This window comes from Triturus cristatus, chromosome 11, assembly GCF_964204655.1.
Source record: "Triturus cristatus chromosome 11, aTriCri1.1, whole genome shotgun sequence".
NCBI classification, from domain to species: domain Eukaryota; kingdom Metazoa; phylum Chordata; class Amphibia; order Caudata; family Salamandridae; genus Triturus; species Triturus cristatus.
Genome location: NC_140594.1, coordinates 978,521,106 through 978,543,626, shown reverse-complemented (window position 1 = coordinate 978,543,626; position 22,521 = coordinate 978,521,106).

Here is a 22,521-nt window from a genome sequence, read left to right as displayed (position 1 = left end):
AGGATTCGTCGACCGGCGCCAAAGTTATTCAAAATAGAATGTTGCGGATTTCCTATGGAAACGTGGTCCTAACTATAACTACCTACTGGCGACCGCCAGTAGGTAATATATATATATATATATATATATATATATATATATATATATATATATAGATAGATAGATAGATAGATAGATAGATAGATAGATAGATAGATATATAGATAGATATATATATATAGATATATATAATATAATATTATATAATATATATATTACCTACTGGCAGTGGCCAAGAACCATTACAAAAGTAATGGGGTGACCCATACTAGTGTCCATTGACCTGGGTAATGCTTGGTATAGAAAACAGTAGTCCTAGACTAATTTCCTTAGGAAGGTGTTCATTAAGTCAAAATCTATGGACATGGTACACATAGAACTCAAGTCACATCATAAGTGTACCCCAGTAGTTTCTCAATTCAATTGAGTATATCCTCAAAAAGACACACAAGCACCATAAATAACTTCAATAGTGACTGTTTAATCTCACAGTTATTATAACAGATCACTGTAGAGAACGTTTTAAAACAGAAAAGAGGGTTGCTCCAGGGGGAGTGTGGAAAAAGGATTGTGCTCGTGAGAATAGAACAGATATATAGGGAGGGAAATCAGAGAGCAGTTAAAACAATATATTACACATAGTAATGTCTTTAGTAAACTTGTCGTGGTTTACAGTAGCACCAGTTTTACAAAGGGGCCTGTCTCTCATGGATTCGAAAGTACTTTTCTGGTTCTTGATGTTGTACAGAGTATAATCTTCTGTAGGTGTAGGCAACCACATTGTAGATACCATGGAATGAGCTGCTGCGATGCGGGAAGGAAGATGGCGGACTAACGCCGCCAGAGTCTCGTAGCTTCACAAAGCTTCCAGCTGGCTATTCTGACACAGCATGGACGATGTGAGAGATAGGCTTACCCTTACGAACTACCTACCAACGGGGATGCAGGTTCTGCAGGTTCTGCAGGTTCTGCTACGCTAATCCAGATTTCACTTCTTATGCCGCAGGTGCTTGGATCCGGCGGTACTGGCAGACATTGAGGAGGGTCTGCTGGCGAGTCTGCTAGTCAGCTAGCTTCCACTGTTTCTTTGGATCGGGAGTCTACTTGCAACGTCTTTCCACACAAAAAACAGCGCTGAGGTGCGGTATGGCACCGCCGAAGAACGTGGCGAAAACTGCCCGTACTACCCGATTACAAGCCCCCCTGCAGGGAGAGGACTGCTCGAAGAGCGGAGCTAAAGTTGCTCCAACAAGAACGGGCAGACCTGCATTATGGCTCCTAGAAGCAGGTAAGGTGGCTGAGCTCATTTCAGAGGGAGAGCTGCGCATTCAAACAGCGGATGCTATTGTATTTGCATTGCTACTTTCTAGCGAGACTGCTAAAGAAACAGAGACTGAGTCTGCTGGGAGTAAGCTATCGCCGGACTCCGCTTAGAGTGTAGAAGAGGAGCCTGAAGCTGGGGTTGAGTTGCCTATAAGGCTGGATAAGGGGGCAAGTGTGGACCTGGGAGACTTGGGGGTGTCATTGGCCATTCAAGAGGATGTTACTATAGAAATGCCTGCTACGGCGTGCTGCGGTATTGAAGGGGATGGACAGCACATTACCGAGGAGACTACTGGGGAGATTATTGGAGAAAGCCCCTGCAGCATCTCCCAAACTTGTGAAGTGTTTAGCCCTGTGGCCGATGGGTCCAAAGATGATATTCAAACGGGCCAAATGAGTCAAGGTAATGCCGCTGGTCAACCTGAGCTGACCGAAGAATAAAAGCTTAAATACGCCTGACATGGTGGTGCCGGTGGCAGAGCCTGTAACCTTAAGGAGCTACCAAGAGGACTCATTTAAGTCCCATAATACTTTAGGGGGAAATCAAAGGAAAAAGGATAATAGGGGTAAAACCCTTAAAATTACTAAAACCCATAAGAAACGTATTGATCCGCAAGGGGGTAGCTTGTATAATAGCTCTGGAGCCTGCCAAGGTGGTGGTTTAGAGAACAGTCCACTCAGGAAATGGGTACATTCAAAGGGAGAGGTCAGGGCATTGATCTCTCGCCTGTCTGGCTCTGGCTTAGCAAGGGGTCAAGGTGCAGGGAGCACAGCCAGTATTGAAAATAATGAGAGTGGTGTGGAGCAAGAGACATCCCCGACCTCCCCAACCTATCCCCTAGCTAATTCAGCAGGACAGTTTATTCAGAGCAATATAGATAGTCTGCCTGGACCCGGCGTGGAACTGACTAGCAAGATACAGACAGCTCACTGGGGGCTGAGTGTGAGATGGAAAAAGAACAGCTTATGAAGAAGGAGCCTTCACTGGCAGTAATACTGCAGGCCCTACAAGAACAACGGCGGGAAGCTCAGTACCACCATGCGCAGGTTAGGGCAGACTATCTCAGTATTAAGCTGCCACTGGATGAAGTAACGGGCACGGTGGCTAGCATTACGTAGGGTGTGACTGAGCTACAAAGTAGGGTAGCTTAGACAGAGGAGTCAGTTACTTCTATTGCGCAGACTATCCAATCACATAATCAACAGCTTGTCAAGCTAAAATTGGGGACTTGGAAAATAGGCAAAGGCGGAATAACCTAAGACTGTTTGGGGTGCCAGAGGGCAAGTAGGAAGCTGACCCCCGCGCCTTTGTGGTTCGATTTCTTCAAAAGGAATTTCCGGATCTATCGGACTGGGACTGGGATTGCCAAGTTCAAAGAGCACATAGGCTTCCTTTAACTATTCAGAGGCGGGAAACCTTTCTTTCTGCCTAGACACATCGTGAGAGTAGTAGCCAAAGCAGGATCTTGGAACAGGGGCTGATTTCTAAAAAACCCTCTGGACGCCAGAAGCAGCTACTCCTCGCCTTTCCGCTTTGCGGGAAACGCTCGCACCGGGACCAGCGAGTAGTCATTCCCAAATTGACTACATCTCCCATAAGGCAGTGGGGCACCTTGAACATCGCCGGCAACGCCCAGAGCCGACCAGGTGCTTTAAATCTGCACCGGAGGAACAACCTTTGGGAAACCTTTCTTTCTGCCGAGACACATCGTGAGAGTAGTAGCCAAAGCAGGACCTTGGAACAGGGGCTGATTTCTAAAAACCCCATTGGAAGCCACAAGCAGCTACTCCTCGCGTTTCCCGCTTCGCGGGAAACGCTCGCACCGGGACCAGCAAGTAGTCATTCCCAAATTGACTACATCTCCCATAAGGCAGTGGGGCACCTTGAACATCGCCGGCAATGCCCAGAGCCGACCAGGTGCTTTAAATCTGCACCGGAAACGCGCACCGCGGGATGCGCCGGGCGAAGCCCGGGCAAATGGCGGGCCGTCTTAGGCCCTCAGAGGCCTGAAGAGACTGGACTGGGCCAGGGATTCTGGTTGTTCCATCATATGATCATCAGTCATTGTAAGCAAGCTTTTTTATTCTATATAGGACCGTCTCTTCATTAGTGCCTATATTTAGATGTGGTAACAACTGTGTAGAGGATATTAGATATCGGTGTACTACCCACGGTCTTCTATAGGGACCCTATCGCTAGTACTGTAATTGGCACAGTCATTAGTCCAAAAGATCCAAAACCCTCTTTTGTATTTTTTTTTTTTATTATTATTATCTGGATCATATAGATATGACTTCACGTGAAACAAGAAGTAGTAAAGCTGTGGTAGGTAGCTCAAAACTAACAGGAACACTAGACGATTTTATAGTACGCACTAACACATTAATAGACCAGGGTATTGTCCTCATGGAGAGAAGGGTTTCTCAAGACCTCGCTTTAGCTAAGAGGTCCTCCATGGGTCACATTGCTACAGCTCGAACTCCAGTGCGAATCCCTGATAACACGTTAAGCAATTCTAACATTTTACACATAAATGCGGTGGTCCATAGTACTACTGGTGCACATTCTGAATTCCAAGACTGTAGTGTCCTTGACCCTCAGGGCTTGGTAACCATAGGAAGCACCTTGTTAGCCCCACAGCTAGACATTCAGGCAGATAGTAATAATATCCTAACAAGAGGGAAAAGAGAGGGAGCTATCCCCAAAAATAAAAGTAAGCGGACTTATGAAAAACATCCCTCTATTAAAACCGCCAAAGTAGAGATAGGGGAGTGTAATGAAAATGATATAGTCAATGTAAGGGCAGCAAGGGAAAGTCAGGGCCATGAATCTGGGAAAGAAGGGGCTGGCCCCAAAATACTACCGTTGAATACTATAGATGATATTCTTATAGACAATTCCCTGGCTGACATTCTATCAGATAGCCCAACAGCTGATAGTACAGGTATAAGTATAGGGAATGAAGATCTACTCATACCATCCCTGACAAAAATCTTTAAGACCCTACTCACTCCTATAGAAGTAAGATTAGATGGGATACAAAAACAACTTACAGAATTGAAGAAAGATATAAAAAACCACTATACTAGCCAGTCAAAAAAGGTAATTCAGGTACCAGCCCATATTAGTAAAGTGCAGACATTAAAAATACCTGATAACGAAAGGGAAAAAGGCAGAAAATCAGTACCTAAGGTCCCTACGCCTAATTCTACCAATATTGAAGTAGGTAAAACCAGTGCAAAGTCTCCCTTGGCACATGGAACAGTAGTTAAAAAACCGGCTCTTCACAGTATACCTACACATGATGCTGATAAAACGCACATAGAAAAGCGTAGGAACATTAATCTACCCCCAGAAGCGTGTGATTACGTAGTCATCCTGACTGGTTTTCCGGAATTAGCCCCTACAACTATAGAACCGTATGGGGCGCTCAAAAATAAAGTGTCACATTGGCTAAATACCAATTACCCATTACCACCAACAATAAGAAGTAATATTTTAATGGTAGAGAGGGCCCCCTGGGTAGGTTGTAATAGAAAAAGAACACAAGGGGACTGCGTGGTCATATCATTCGAAGACCCTCGGTCAGTGGGACATATTTGCTCGGGGCGCCTAGAAAAAATGGTTCATCGATTGTGGCAAGACCCCTGGCTTATTTTTATACGCCAATGGAACAGCCCGATAATAGATGGAGCTGGACCAGGGACACAAACCAAGCTAGGGGTGGAATTGGGTGCGAGTTGTACAGGGACTCGAATTCTAATAGTTGGGAAGTGGGGGGGGATGATGGCTGGACTGTAATACAACGTAGGGCAGGGAGGCCTCAATACGGTAGTATGCAGTACCGAAGAGAATGGATGGGCCCACAGTTTGTACAACCCTTCATCCCCTGTTACAATAGGTTCAGTGGATTGGAGGCTGTTGATTGACTCACAGTACATGGGGAGGAACATAAATTTATTCTCTGTCCATCCGTCTCACCGGTCACTTTTGTCACTTCTGTTATCAGTCCACCTAGGTCATTAGATCATTATGATAGCCCGCCTCGATTGCTGTCGCCCGGTATTCAGGGGGAAAATAACTTATTTATAAAAGAACTTAAGGAAGTTCCAGGACCAATATTAGGAGCCGACCGAATAGACCAATTAGAGCTGAGTGAACAGAACCGTACTAGGCCAGGAGCATCTAGGAGGCCAAGTAAAATCTCACCAGCCGGTAGTAGCAGCTTAAATCATGGCCCCTCTTTAGCTAAGGTTGTTTCATGGAATGTTGCAGGAGTGGACTCAAAAATAAGTGACCCTGATTGGAACCATTATATAAATTCTTTTGATATCTGTGTTCTACAAGAAACATGGACTACAAAATCCATGCACAGGGTTGGGTATAGAACCTACCAGTTGGATGCAGTTCCATCAGTAAGAGGCCGTCCTTCAGGAGGGTTGATAATATGGGTTAGTGTGTCTATTAATATAGCCATCCAGCAACTAAGAATTGATTCATTAGATATACTCGGACTGGAAATGGTTACCGATGATAAACGGGTGATCCATCTCTTTAACGTATATAATAGACCGTGCCCATCTTACAAGAAGTCACTATGTATTGACAAACTAGAGTCAATACTGGATACTCTGGACCCGGAAACAAGTACGATCATATGTGGGGACATGAATTGCAACTTTGAGCCCATTGTAGGAATGAACAATTTGTATGAGGATGAAGATAATGCTAATGGTATGCCATCCTTATCTAGTAATGGGGTTGCTGCTGGTACTACCCTAGCTTTCCAAATCACAAGGGTATTGACAAGTCATGGATTGAGGGCATGTAATGGGCGTTTACCATCTGATAGTCCCAAGGCACCTACTTTTCTGAGACGCAACTGTTAAAGTATAATTGACTATGTTATTGTTTCCTCGGACTTGTGGCCATATACAAAAGACCTGACGGTCAAAGCAAGATTTGACAGTGATCATCGACCCCTCGAAATTAGTTTTGTAAAGAGTTTAATAATGGGGTTGGAAGCTAAAGAGGGAGGATACCAAGCAGCCCCAGATAATGTTATACTAAGCAATAACCGACGGTCTATTAAATGGGCATATATCCTAGAACAAGAGGAGTTAATGGCAAATATTTATAGCTGCCTTACCAACATATTCGATACTTATAACCCCTCTAAAAGTGAACCTGGTCAATTTCTTAAATTGCATAAAGCGTTCTTTAGTGAATTATTAGAACTCATGACAAAAAGACCAAAAAATGGGACGGGTGTTGTGAATTTTCAGCCTGTAGGTGAATCATGGTTCAGTAAAGAATGCAGAATAGCAAAATCTACCTTGATTGAAAAGGTTAAAACCAAAAACCCACTGGCAGTCAAAGAAAGCAGGAAATTATATAATAAGGCGCTGGCCAATGCAAAGTCTTTATGGGACGAGGAATTATGGTCCTGTATGCTGTCGGCAGCCAAAATGAAGGACCAAAAGTTATTCTGGGAAACAGTGGCTAAGGGTAACAAAAGGGAGAAGGGCTCAAGAGAGGTCTTTCTTGATGAGGCAACTTGGATTGACCATTTCATGAATTTGTATGCTGCTCAAGGGGCCGAAGGTGTAGCGCAGGAAAAGTACGCTCTGTCGCTTGTAGATGCCGAACCCATACAAATAGTTTTTGACTTACAGGAAACAGAACTAGCTATTAATTCAGTCAAACACGGGAAGGCTCCAGGGCTTGACAAAGTACCAGGCGACCTATTCAAGCACGAATTGGACGTCTGGGTACCATATCTTAATCATTTGTGTAATACTGTTGCGGCTGGGGAAGCAATCCCGGACACATGGAATGGAGCGGAAATTATTACTATTTTTAAAAAGGGCGACAGAAGCAATCCCGCCAACTACCACCCTATAAGTCTTCTAGATATAACCCAAAAAATCTATGCTAGGCATATATTAAATCGCATTAATACATGGTTGGAAGATGAATCAATTTTAACAAAATATCAAGCTGGGTTCAGAGCAAAAATAGGAACCTTTGACCAAGTCCTAAGGTTTTGTTGTTTGTACTGGAAATATGTCACCCTCCGCAAAGGCCACTTGTATGTGGCATTTGTTGATTTACGGGCGGCATTTGACCTTATCCCCCGAGAACTTTTGTGGGAATCATTGAAAACCCAGGGACTTTCAGTAGATTTATTAAAATTGGTCATGGGGCTACATACGGATAATTATGCCAAGGTCAGGTGGGGTCCAACTGGGGAACTCACAAAAGCTATTCCGATAAAGAGGGGAGTACGCCAGGGGTGTGTACTGGCCCCGATCCTATTCTCCCTGTTTGTTAACGACATTCCGTCTTATATGGAGAACAGTGACAATGATTCACCAAGATTGGGGGGCGAACGGGTTTCGTCCCTCCTTTTTGCGGACGATACCATCCTCATTTCCCAAACACCACGGGGTCTCCAGAACCTACTGGAAAGGTTTCAGTCCTATTGTATCTCGAAAGGTTTAGAAATTAATATTAAAAAAACGAAATACATGGCTCTGAGCCCGCATAAAATTTTTAGGAAAAACTTAATGTTAAATGGACAGAAGCTTGATTATGTGCAGAATTTTACTTACTTAGGTGTATCTATAGATTCATCCTTAGCATGGAAATCACAGCTAGAAAGGACCAAGATAATCTTCATACAAAACTGTCTCCCAATCCTTAAAAGACACAATAAATGCTTGAAGAAGGCAGTAACCCCTGCCCTAGAGATTTTTAAGTACAATGTACAATCAGCGGTACTATATGGGGCAGAATTATGGGGACCCGCATGTAGAAGTACATTTGAAAACCTTGAGAACAAGTTCCTTAGGGGATTGTTAAAACTATCTCCTAATACCCCATTGACACCCCTCTTTCTGGACCTAAACATGAAACGAACAGATCAACACGCAATATTAAGACCACTATTGCTGTGGGTCAGACTGTGGACGACTCCAGAATTACTCGACTACAAGGAAGGCTTGAAAGAAGTTATGGAACTCGATAGCTGTAATAAAGTTTATTGGTTTAAGCATGTTAGAACTTGGTTGGGCATGATAGGACTAGCCCATTTTTGGAATGATCCTGAGGCTATGAACCCGTGCTCTAGGAAAATTGTTAAACTGTCATTTTGGTCATACGTGAGCTACGCGTCAGTGTACATAAAAATCCATGGTCCTTTGACTGATAATTTTTTATTGTTTAAAGATGCAGCACTTTTTGAATCTTTCTTAGATGAGATCCATCCGCCAGTAATAAAAACCTTGTACCTAAAATTTAGATATGGTACACTTAGAACCAAGGCACTTGAAAAAAGCTGGGCGAAGTTAAGTAGTGATCTTTGTACTTCATGTGCTCATGATGCAAAGCAAGATGATTTACATATACTACTCTTTTGTTCCAGCTATGTAACACCAAGGAAAAAGTGGATAGTGCCGCTCTGTCTTAGAATTGGTTTGAGATCCTATAAGGAGGCTGGCAGAATTCTAAAGACTGACACCAGCCAGGTGATAGTATTTGGAGTCAGTAGATTTCTTCTTGCTGTTAACTTCATTAGAACAAAGTTGGGCCTACATTTTTAATATAAATGCACAACTATTGTTCATTCAACATCTCAAAATGAGTAGGAAGATTATGTACTTAAATCGCATGTCTAATTATCCAACCTTGAGGAGTATTTAAAAGTTTTAAACTTTTTAAATTTTTTATTGGCAAAACTTTTTAAAATTATGCCCTAGCGGTTAGTGATTTAATTGTTTTTTTTTTATAGCTTTTAAATTGCATTTATTATTAATTGTATTATTAATTGTTGTATAATTTTTGCCCATGTAAATTTTGCCTGCTAGAAATCTTGTAATTAGATATTGTGTATCCTGACGCAATGAATACACAAAGAAATAGGTTAGCTTATTTGATCCCGTTATAGGAAGTGTTAAATTGTAAGAGAAATGAATGTTTTTATTGTATCTTTTATGATGTTAATGCGTCGAAATAAAGATTTAAATGAATGAATACTCAGAGGCCTAATGCCCGATACCCCAGCCCCATTTTGATTTTTGGGGGGGGAATTTTTGTTGAGACAAGCATTGTCCTTAACGGCTCGCCCCAATTCACCAGTAGCAGTGGATTCTCTATCAATATTTTTTAGATCGGACTTAAGCCGTGCTACTATGGAAAAAAGATGGAAAATGAGACAACTTATTGACCCACTTAAAGCGACAGGGGCTCAAGTGTTTCTGCAGGAACCTGCAAGATTGAAAGTCATTAAAGATGGAAAGTCATTATTCTTTGCTTCGGACTTGGAGGCTAAGTTGGCACTAACAAAATGGCATAAGGCTTGAAAATCTGGCATGAACACTTGATGGACAGTTTGGATTACGTTGAATCTTACAATTTTCTTGCATCTTGTATCTTGTATGCTGAGTGTTTTCTTTTTGACATTTTGTTTCTCTGTCTCTGTTGAACGGGACCTGGGGGCTGGGGGAAGAGTTGGTTAAAATTAGAATCATATGGAGACTAGGCCTGGATGGCTAAGGGAGTAGTAAGGGGGTTAGCCGGCTCGTATCCCTTTTTCCATTTTTTAAGCTTATGAGCGGCCAGCTGGGGTCGGGCTTTTTGGGGTGCTGAGACGTAAGCTGCCATTTTTCAGCGGCAGCTGTTGGGGGAGGGTGATTCCTTCTTTAGGAAACAGGGGGGGTGGGTAGGTTGGCTTCAAAGAGGGGGAGAAGGGTATTCTAGGGAAGGAGTGGGGTATAAAAGGGGAAAAAGTCAAAAAGAAGGTTTGCAGGTTTTTTTTAGGTGGTGGGAGCTCAGCGGCTACTATTATTATTTGGGTTTTGAGGTTTTGTAATTTAATTAAAAGGGTATGGCACTGATCAGGTGTTTATCTTGGAATGTGTCTGGACTGAAAAGGGGGCCTAAAAGACAATTCGTATGGGAAGAGCTTAGGGCATATAAACCTCATTTAGTACTTTTAACAGAAACACACTTAGCATATAAGGACCGGGGTTTTCTGGAACAGTTGGGATTTCAGAATATAGTATGTACCTCTCAAAATGTGTCAATCAGAGGGACGGCTATCTTAGTGTCTAAAACATTAGACTGTCAAGTTCACAAAGTTTTAGCAGATCAAAGAGGGAGGTGGGCTATTGCTTAAATTGAAATTAATACTGTGAGATATGTTTTTTGCGTTTTATATGGTCCCAAACTCGATGATCCGACTATATTTGATGATATCTGTTTATAATTACTGGGATCGCAGGGAGTTGGGGTTTTTTTGGGAGATTTTAATTGTGTTATTAACTATGGTATGGATTCTACTAGCCGGCCACTTGCCCTAAGAATGATGAAGGTGAGAGCTTCTATTTGAGAACTGCAGGATGTATGGCGTTTTTTGTACCCAAATAAGCCAGGATATACGTATTACTCTGCGCCACATCGGCAGTACTCAATGATTGATATGGCCTGGGTTTCAGATGCTATTCTAACAGAGGCAGATATGGAGATATGTCCTAGGATTACGTCTGATCACAACCCCATAATTTTTTCTTTTCGGGCTAACTTCACTTCTAAAGCTGCTCGCTTATTTACCTTTCCACGGTATTTGGCTACAGATTCTCAGTTTTTGGTTTTTATCTCTAAAAAAATCTCGGAATATCTTACAGATAATATAGGGTCTGCCCCGCTCTGGGTTGTATGGGATGCTATGAAAGCATTTATGAGGGGAGTCACTCAGCAATTCTTCCACCAACAGAATATGGAACAGGAGAGACAAACTAAAGATTCTTATCAAAAGCTTATCAGTTGTGAACTTCAGCACGCCAAGGCCATTCGTCTCCAAAAGCCAGACCAGGATCATCTGTATGTTTCTCTTCTGGAGCAGAAGGCAGTGATAAATAGGGTTTTAAAAGAAAAAATAGCGGCTTGCTTTATCAAACATAAGACACTAAAATATGAATATGGGGATAGGATAGGGAAAGTTTTAGCTCATCAACTTATGGATAACCGCCTTAAAACCAAGATTAAGGCTATAAAAGGCGAGGGTGGCGTTTCTTAAAGATGCCCCCAGGAGATAGCTAATCAGTTTTCTATTTTCTATCAGCAATTGTATTCCCCAGATCCAGCACAAGACCTAACTGATATGCAGCGCTACTTACAAGGGAGTAATTTGCCGACTTTGGCAGAAGAAGATTCTCCGTTAATAGAGCAGGAGATTACAATGGAGGAAGTTTTGGAGGCGATAGGGGGGCTATCATCAGGGAAGGCAACGGGGGGTGACGCTCTCCCGGCAGAGCTGTATAAGTGCTGCAAAAGCCTCCTGGCCCTGGTGTTGCGGGATGTAATTTCTCAAGTAGGGCTCACGGGACGAATTCCAGATTCATGGAATATGGCTAACATAATCTTTTTTTTTTAAAGGATAAAGATCCAGAGGATCGGGCTTCGTACCGTCCAATTTCTTTAATCAATGCAGATGCAAAAGTGTTTGCTAAGATATTGGCCACCTGGTTAGCTCCAATGATGGCCAGCCTGGTTTCTCCCCAGCAGCATGGGTTTATTAATGGGAGAGATACCACTGACCATGTTAACACGGCAATAGCAGCGTTTGATGCAGAGGGGAAGTTAAAAACTGAACTAGGATGCTCTTATTGGATGCTGAAAAGGCATTTGACCGGGTGGCCTGGCAGTATCTCTGGGCAACACTTACTGCATTTGGGGTTAAGGCAAACTTTCGGAAACTGTTTGAGGCTATGTATCATAATCCGATGGCTAGGCTACAGTATTCAAATGTTCAAACCATCCCCTTTTCTATCCAGTGTGGTACGCGGCAGGGCTGTCCTCTTTCCCCTCTTTTATTTGTTCTTTATATAGAGCCATTCATTCGAGCACTGCTTGCTAACAATCAGAATATGAATATTGAACAGCGTCCCCTCAAACTTACGGCATAGGCCGATGATATAGCTATTTTTACGGAGAAGCCAAAGGAGGCTATAGAAAATATCAACAGAGAGGCTAAGCGGTTTGGATGCTTCTTCGGCTATAAGCTAAATAGCAATAAAAGTCAAGTATTGCTTAACTTCCAGCCGTAAGTTCCGATTGAAGGGGCTTGTCTGAGGGCTACATATCTGAGGGTACCGATTACGTCTAAAGTTGAGCTTATACATTCACTAAACTATGTCTCTTTATTAACCACAGTTACTAAACAACTGAAGGTGTGGCATAAGCTTCCATTCAGCAACTTAGGTAGATGCAATGTTATAAAAATGAAGATACTTCCCAAGTTTCTTTATCTTTTTAGGTCCATCCCACTTCGAATTCCTAATTTTTTTTAAGAGGCTAGATGGGGTTCTGAGCAGCTTCATTTGGGGCTGTAAGTGATTGTGTTCATATATGGCAGGGCATTAAAACTAGATTCTCGCTATCTTTCGTACATAGCAGACTCCCTCTTTGGGGCAACCCAATGTTGCCTGGAATTTTTCAGGATGGTACGGCTTGCCAGTGGACTAAGTATGGGGTGCATTCCTTGGGACAACTATATGACTGTAATGGCTTTAAGACATTCGAGAATCTCCAGCTGATATTTGATATCCCGCAATGTCTGTTTTTTAAATATTTACAGGTTAGAGACTACTTTGTTAGAAACTTAGCAGTCCGGAGTGTTACCGGGTCAGATATGTGGGAGTGTATGTATGCTTAGAACCGGCAGGCCACCATCAGTAAGGCATATCAAATTCTTTGTCAGAATAGAGCAGTGGGATGCGAGAAACTGGCGTTTAAGTGGAGTGAGATTTTGGGGGAAAATATTGCTATTGAGAACATGAAGATTGCTTTGGATATGATTGCCCGATCCGTACACTCTGTAAACCTACGCCCGCTGCAATTTCGGACACTTTGTTTACTGTACTATACACCGGAAAGGATTGCTAGATGGTCTCAAGGTGGGGTTGGATGGTGAGGGATTCAGGGAGGGACACGTCAAAATTGCCCTAAATGTGGGCTATATGCGGCTGGCATTGTTCATCTGTTTGTTACATGTCCTGCCTTAAAGCTGTGCTGTGATAAGATATTAGTAGCAATAAGTTATAGACTTGGCCATGACATTACGCTTTCAACATCTGAAAAGATTTTAGGGTACAAGGAAGACTGTGGTCGGAATAGGCCTATATTGACAATTATGTTGGTTGCTGCCCGGTTGGCGATAGCTGGAGCCTGCATCTCTACAAAACCACCTACGGAGATGGAATGGTGGCTAATTCTTAAAGAAACTGAGGAAAGGGAAAAATTGCTGGCCAAAGCAAGGGGTATACAAGGTCTACGAAAGTACAGGTCCATATGGGGCTGCTTAGAAGAGCCGTAAAACATTTGGTTAATGCCCTTTGATTGTTATAGGGATATATGGATTTAAGATCGCCCAGGCGAGCTCCTATCGCTTCTGCTTGTGTTTGCTTTGTTTTTTTGCTTTCATACTATGTTTTGCTCTCTTGATTTTGACTGTACTTCTTTGTGACAAATAAAAAAGAAAAAAAACAGAGTATAATCTTCTGTAAAGTGGTAGGGATGGGGTGAAGTAGGGTACCGGCCCACTAGGGGAAAGTGTTGACGTTTCGACCCTGGCGCATAGAGGGTGGTTTGTATCCTCTGCAGGCGGGTCTTCCTCACGACGGGGATGGGAGGGAGCAACCTAATGGTGCAAAATGACTTAATTAGAGACTAAATTAATTAGAGATCGAAAGTAGTTATAGAATTTGTGTGCCTACTCACTGACCTGTATCAAGGCAAAGTCAGGGTTACAGCCCCTCAGGTGGCCGTCTGTAAGGGTTTGAGGATATGGGTTAAAAACTTAAATTGTATATATATGTTTACAATTCTGTAGCCCAGTAGACCACTGTCTACTTACCCGCATTATTGAAGCCGTCAGTTAGCATAAGTATTGAAAATTTAATGCGCAGTATTCAGGGCAGTAGTGTCGATTGAATCCTAACACTGGTGGATTAAGGCATCTAAAATAAATAAGGAAAGTTGAAAGGCTAATTAATTCCCATTTAATGGGTATGAGCAGTAATGACAGTGGCCAAGAGGTGTATTTGCAGAGTGGTGTAAAAAGGGGGCGTGGCCTCGGACCACCCCTCTGCAATCCAGCTGTGTGGCACATACTGGAGGTATCTGGTGGGCTAGTTGGCCCCCAGGGACCCTCAGTATTCAAGGGGACTTAATCCCCCAACTTATAACGTGCCAGGTGGTGCATTTGCAGAGTGGTGGAGAAAGGGTGTGTGGCCAATGTCCACCTCTCAGCAATCCCACTGTGTGGGGCTTACTGGAAGTAAGAGGTTGTCTAGTTAGCCCCTAAGGACCCCCAGCAGTGAAGGGACTTCAATCCCCATCAACAAGCGCTTTCACAGAGTGGTGGGCAAAGGGGGCATGGCCTGTTATGAGAACTTAGCAATCCTCCTGTGTGGTACTTACTGGAGGTAATAGGAGGGGTAGTTGGCCCCCAAGGATGTCCTTGGGGGCCAAGTACCCCTCATGTTACCTCCAGTAAGTCTAACACAGTAGGATTGCTAAGATGTCTTCGGAGGCCATGCCCCCTTTCTCCACCACTCTGCAAACGAGCCTCCTGGCAGACTACGGGATGGGGAATGAAGACCACTTTACTCTTGAGGGACTTTGGGGTCCAAGAAGCCCTTCTGGTACCTCCTGTAAATCCTACGCAGAGGAATTCCTCAGCACTGGTTGGAGGCCCAGCACCCTTTCTCCACCACTCTGCAAACGTGAGTACTAGTTAAACAAGTGTTTGCAATGTAATAGGTTTCTCATTTGCGAGAGTTTGAACTATTGGCGTTAAAAATGTATACGTTTTTTACTAATGTTTTTTTGGAGTGGAGTGGATGTACGTTGTGTGTAGTGGAATTATCTGGTATGTTGTGCAGTAAAATTATGTGGATAGAAAGTATGTGGTATTTAGTGTATAGGAAATATGTAGACTGGGATTATGTGTTATGGAGAGTAATTATGTGATATGGTAGTCTGTGTTGTGGAGGTTTAGTCTTCCTCGTTTCCATAGAAAGTCAACTAGGAACTCAGTGAGACAAAAAAAAGAAGGAATCACTGAGGAGCACTTGTGGACCTAGTCAGAGGTATGAGCAGGTCCACTGGAATTATGCGACTGTTTGGCTGCACTGACTTTCGCACAATTATCCATTTTCTGCATTAGCCACATAATTCACCATCTGCTCCCTAACAAAAAAAAGCCTTGTTTTTAGCTCAAACGGCTCAAACGTTACCAAAAATGCAGTAACAAGTGTTACAGTGGGGTGAAAGGCCCTTTGCAAACCTAGAATGGTCACCTGTTACTTATTGCTAAATGTGGGTGTTAAATTGGTATTAATGGTGTGCAAGCCACTCTTGCATCCTTCTGCGCCTCTCTTGCCTCTTTCTGCATTGCTGTTGCTTCTTTCTGTACCTTTCTTTCTATTTCTGTACTTCTCTTGCCGCTTTCTGCAAATCTCTTCTACTTTCTGCACCTCTCTTCCCTCTTTTTGCATGCCTGTTGCATCTTTCTGCACCTCATTTGCTTCTTTCTGTACCCCTCTTTCCTTTTTCTGCACCATTCTTCCTTCTTCCTGCACCTCTCTTGCCTTTTTCCGTATCCCTCTTACATCTTTATGTACCTTTTTGCCTCTCTCTGCACCCCTGTTACTTCTTTCTGCACTTCTTTTTCTTCTTTATGCTCCTCTCTTGCTTCTTTCTGCACCCCACTTGCCTTTTTCAGCACCTTTGTTGCTTTTTTCCTGCAGATCTCTTACCTCTCTTAACCTCACTTGCCTCTTTCAGCACCTCTGTTGGTTCTTTCTGCACTTCTCTTGCTTCTTTTTGTACCTCACTTGCCTCTTTCTGCACTTCTCTTACTTCTCTCTACACCTTTGTTGCTTCTTTCAGCAATTCTCTTGCCTTTACTGCACTTTTCTTGCTTGTTTCGGCACCTCTCTTGCATCTTTCTGCACCTCTCTTGCCTCTTTCTGCAGTTCACTTGCTTCTCTATGCACCTCTCTTGCCTCTTTCAAGACCTCTGTTGCTTCATTCCACACCTCTCCTGCCTCTTTCTGCACCCCTATTCCCTATTTGTGCAACTCTCTAGCTTCTTTCTACACCCCTCTTCCCTCTTTCTGCACCCCTCTTGCCTCTTTCTGTACCTCTGTTGCTTCTTCCTGCCTTTCTCTTGCCTCTTTCTGCACCCTTTGTGCCTCTTTCAGCACCTCTATTGCTTCTTTCTGCACTTCTCTTTCTTCTTTCTGCACCCCTCGTGCCTCCTTTTGCACCTCTGTTGCTTCTTTCTGCACTGCTCTTGCCTTTTTCTGCATCCCTCTTGCCTCTTTGAGAACCTCTTTTGCTTCTTTCTATACTTCTCTTCCTTCTTTCTGCAACCCTCTTACCTCTTTCTGCACATTTGTGGCTTCTTTCTGCACTTCTATTGCCTCTTTCTGTACCTCCTTGCTTCTTTCCACACCTCACTTGCCTCTTTCAGCACATCTGTTGCTTTCTTCTGCAGATTTCTTGCCTCGTTCTGCACCCCTCTTTTTTCTTTCTGCACCTCTCTTGCCTCTTTCTGTATCCCTGTTCCCTATTTCTGCACCTTTCTTGCCTGTTGCTGTACCTCTCTTGCCTCTTTCTGTACCTCTGTTGCCTCTTTCTGTACTTCTCTTGCTCTTTCTGCACCCTTCACGCCTGTTTCTGCACCTCTGTTGGTTCTTTCTGCACTGTTCTTGCTTCTTTCTGCACCTCTCTTGCCTCTTTCCGCATTTCTCTTGCGTCTTTCTGCACCTTTCATCCTCTTTCTTCACATGTCCTACCTATTTAGGAATAGTTTGACATTAGTGTTTAAAAAACCATAGAAATTCACTGAAAAAACAAGAGGTTTCAGGGACGTTATAGTTAGAAATTATCAATTAAAAAACCTTTTAAAATTCACTGAAAAAAAACATAGTTTTCAGGAACGTTATAGTTAGAAATTATCCTTTAAATAAATATGGAAATTCTCTGAAAAAAAACATAGGTTTCAGGGACGTTATAGTTAGTTAGACATTTCAATCTTACAAAACCTGAGAAATTCGGCTGTTATAGTTAGTTGAGCTAACCATAACTCGGGCCCCACAATGCACTGCTGATGACATCACATATTAAATCATTCATGACATGGTCAGTGACATCACTGATGACATCTCAAATGACATCACTGATGACATCATCCTCATGATAATCTGATAATCTGATGTACATCCTCACACCATGTCATGAATGATGTAATATGTGAAATCATCATCAGTGCATTGCGGAGGGCGCAAGTTATAGTTAGCTGAACTAACTATAACAGCTGAATTTCTATGGTTCTGTAGGAGTGAAATGTCCAACTAACTATAACGTCCCTGAAACCTATGGTTTTTTTCAGTGAATTTCCAAGGTTTTTAAAATGCTAATTTCTAACTATAACAGGCCTGAAACCCATGTTTTTTTCAGTGAAATTGTAGGGTTTTTTAAATGTTAATTTGTAAATTTAATATTTATACAACCTTTTATGTTTTTCTGAAAATTACAAGTTTTATAAAAAAGATATTTTGTAACTCTAATATTCTATAATTATTTTCTTTTATCTTTTCATTTTAATTTAATTATGTAATGTCCTATGTCTTTTAAAATACATGTATATTTTTTTCCCAAAAATATTGGAGTCGCGTACCCATTGTGTAGCTATCACGGTGGGTGCACAAATTCAAGCTGCCATATTGGAAAAGTCACGTTTGGTTTGCGACGGGTGTGCGGTGCGTGGCCCTGTGTAACGTCATATATGTATGGGATAGCGGCATGTGCGTGATTAGTATGCAACGGGTGCATGGTGCATGGCCCGCGTAACGTTATATACGTAGGGGTTCACGTCATCTGCACATGACGTATGTGACGTGTACGCGATGCCGGGACCCGCGTGATGTCATATACATGCTGGTTTGCTACAGGTGTGCGACTGCCGTAAAAATGTTCATGTTTTAAAACTATATGTATATTACTTTAATGTACATATCAGAACAAGAGATTATCTAAACTATTTATGAAAATAATATATTTGTACTTGTAATAAACTTATATTATTGTTAAATATATTTTCGTGACGTCACGTTGGGTGTGCGCTGGATGCGCGCTGGGTGCGCGACTCCCATGTGACTTTGAAAGAAACTATTTCATTGGTTGACAAAATTTTCCATTATAGAACTTGGAGGACCCCACCCTTTTTAGTCATTCTCTCAGCTGCATCAGAGGAGAGACACCTGCTGTGTTTTTAGGAGCAATAGTGAGAGTTTTTTTGGTATTTACTTGGAAAACTTCTGCAATGGCTTCTTCTAATCCACTAATAGACCTTCCATCTGATGATGAAGATTTGCGACCACCTCTAAAAAAAAGACCAGAGTCTATTGTTTGGGAATTCTTTACAATTCTGGAGGGAGAAAGAAAAGTAAATGAAAGGAAGGTGAGCTGCACGCTCTGTCCCAGACTTCTATCAAGAACAGCAAGAAGAGGTACTCGTGTGACACTTCCAGTATGTATAAGCATCTACAGACTATACTTCCGAGACAATTTGCACGAGAACAACTGCGACTTGCTCAAGAAGCCACACAAACTGATCAGGGAGCTGGTCCCAGCACTTCTGGAGGCTCAACCTCTGCATCTCACGGTCCAGATATCCGTACAGAGTTTGCGACGCTCAAACAGCATTGTATAAAATCCAATGCCATTTTATGCTGTGGGGAGCAATCAGTTGACGCTGTATGTTTAGCATCATAAAATAATCATCACTGCTAATTTTTTATTTTCAGTTGGAATGACATTTTAATTCGAAAAATTTAAAGTTTTGTCCGTTTGTTTTTATGTTTTTCAAAAACACCCAAATTTTTTTTAAATTATTTAAAAAACACCAAAAAAATTAAAAACAAAAAAGAAGAAAAAAAACTTCTCTTCAGAGCTGCCTCATTTGGTTAAAAAAGAGCAATAACTGCATGTTAACATCTGGGTGACTGCTAGAGTACATGTGTAGAGCATGATTGAGTCTAAGAGTCTATGGGTAGTGACAGGGAGATGGCTGGACTGCATGAGTAATGGACAGGTAATTGTAGGTCTACATTTGTTAGTGCCTATGTTATTATAGGAGTACATGGGTACTGACTGGATGATTACACTACTGAAAGGAGAGTGCATGGCGATTTTATAAGTGCTTGTGTTTTGGCAGAGCTATTGGATAAGGACATGGGACTGGCTGAGTAACTGGAGGAGTGTATTGTAGTAACAGGGAGATTAGTAAACTATATAGGTAGCAGTCAAAGGAATGTAGAAGTGCATGAATAAGTGCCTGGGTAATTGCATGAGTACATGGGTACTGATTGGATGATTAGAGTACTGCAATGTGAGTGCATGGTGAATTTATAAGAGCTTGGGTTTTGGCAGAGTGATTGGATAAAGACATGGGACTGGCTGGGTAATTGAAGGAGTGCATACGAAATAAGAGGGAGATTAGTAAACTGTATAGGTAGCAGTCAAAATAATGTGGAAATGCATGAATAAGTGCCTGGGTAATTGCATGAGTACATGGGTAGTGACTGGATAATTAGAGTACTGCAATGTGAGTGCATAGTGAATGTATAAGTCCTTGGGTTTTGGCGCAGTGATTCCATAAGGGCATGGTACAGGCTAGATGATTGGAGGAGTGGACGGAGAGTGACAGTGTGATTGCTGTACTGCATGGGTACTACCTGGGTAATTGGAGGAGTGAATCAGTAGTGTGGAGGTGGTTAGGAGACTGCATGGATAGTGCACATTTGATTTTAGCACTGCATGTGTTAATGCCTGAGGCACTGTACAAGTACATGGATAGTGACTGACTACTTAGAGTGCTGCAAGTTGACAGCATGGTGAATTTATAAGTGCTTGGGTTTTTGAGCAGTGATCAGATAAGGACAGGGTACTGGCTGGATAATTGGAGGAGTGTACGGAGAGTGACAGTGTGATTGCTGGACTGCATGGGTACTACCTGGGTAAATGGAGGAGTGAATCAGTAGTGTGGAGGTGGGTAGGGGACTGCATAGATAGTGCACATTTGATTGTAGCACTGCATGTCTTAATGCCTGAGTCATTGTACAAGTACATGGATAGTGACTGGATACTTAGAGTGCTGTAAGTTGACAGCATGTAGAATTTATAAGTGCTTGGGTTTTGGCGCAGTGATTAGATAAGGACATGGTACTGGCTGGATGATTGCAAGAGTGCACATAGAGTGACAGTGTGATTGCTGGACTGCATGGGTACTACCTGGGTAATTTGAGGAGTGAATCAGTACTGTGTAGGTGGTTAGGGGACTGCATAGATAGTGCACATTTGATTGTAGAACTGAATGTCTTAATGCCTGAGTCATTGTACAAGTACATGGATAGTGACTGGATACATAGAGTGCTGGAAGATGACAGCATGGTGAATTTATGAGTGTTTGGGTTTTGGCACAGTTATTACATAAGGGCATGGTATAGTGATTAAAAGAGTCCACAGGGGTATTGCTGGACTGCATGTGTAGTGCTTTGGAGATTTTACCACTGCATAAGTTAGTGTATGAGTCATTGCATGAATGCATGGGTAGTGCTTGGATGCTAACTGTGTGATTGCACAATATAGAATTATTTCTCATGAACTTATAAAATCACATATTCACTACCTTTGTACTCCTGTAATTAGTCAAGTACCTCTCAATAATTCAGTAAATATACATACAACTATATAAATACCATCTGAACACATACACGAGTCAGTACATACTATCTAGTTAAGTAGATAACTACAACATACCAGAAAGAGTAAAATGTGGTGGTTTACTTTTGAGCTACATCTTGACCATTAAATCTAGAAATATGTGACATCATCAAACTATACCTCTCAACAGACTTAAGGAAGAAGACTACTAAACAACACCTTTTATGAGCATTTCTAAAACCACACTTTTAGTTTTATTATACATCTTCAGCATTATATCCACAATTATGTGGCATCATTCAACTATACCTTAGCTCAAACTACAAAAAGAAGCATAATTAACAACACCTTATTTCACCATTCTATCTTAAAACATATGGCATCATTTAACTTTACCTTCTGTACAAACAAATAACAGAAACTTAATTATTAACACCTTATATGATCATCTTTCAAACAGCACAGTTGTGCTACATTTTACCAAACTAGCTATAATTATGCAGCATCATTAAACTATACCTTTGTGGAAAGAAGAAAAAATGATGCCTAATAAACTACACCTCATATGAACATCTGAAAATACACATTTGTAGTGCATGTTCAACCAACTATCTAAAAATAAGAGGCATCATTCAGGTATACCTTTGAACAGACTTAAAATTATGTATATTACTGTACAGACTGTTTTTTAAACAAACTTCAAGTACAATAAAAATAATCCCAATATACATCTCTACATTTAATACTATATTTCAAACAACACAGTTTTACAATAATGTCAAATCTATTTTAAATAAGCCTCAAAAATATATAACTCACCTTTCAAATAAATCTGTTGAATGAAAAATCGCACACACTCAGTCAGGATTTTCTTTTACACACAGTCAATATAGATCACCAGACTCTGCAACGTAAAACCAGTAAGGGTAAGATTTCCCTCTATTTTGCCATACAAATACACATAAGCAACAAATCACATTGCTTCCCAGAGATTTTCAAATTGAAAACCATTTCCATTGGTGATAGATAATAACCATTCCATTCATAAACTTTATTTCGGCCCCAGAGGCCATAAAAGCAACATAAGTTATTACAATTCACAATTTAAGATATCAAGATCAAATCACAGTTGTGAAATATAATAAAACATTCATGGGGTACAAAAGAAATGTGTTAAAACTTTCAAATTAGTTACAGAATTTCCTACGTTTTATCCACATAGCGTTAAGAAACCGGGAGACTGCAAAAACAATTGGAGGGTGGGTGTCATACTTCAAGACTCTCAAAGCTTTTTCACACTCTCTAAATCCCAGATTACTGCATATGGGCTTGACCCAACGTTTTCTTAGTTGATGGTATAT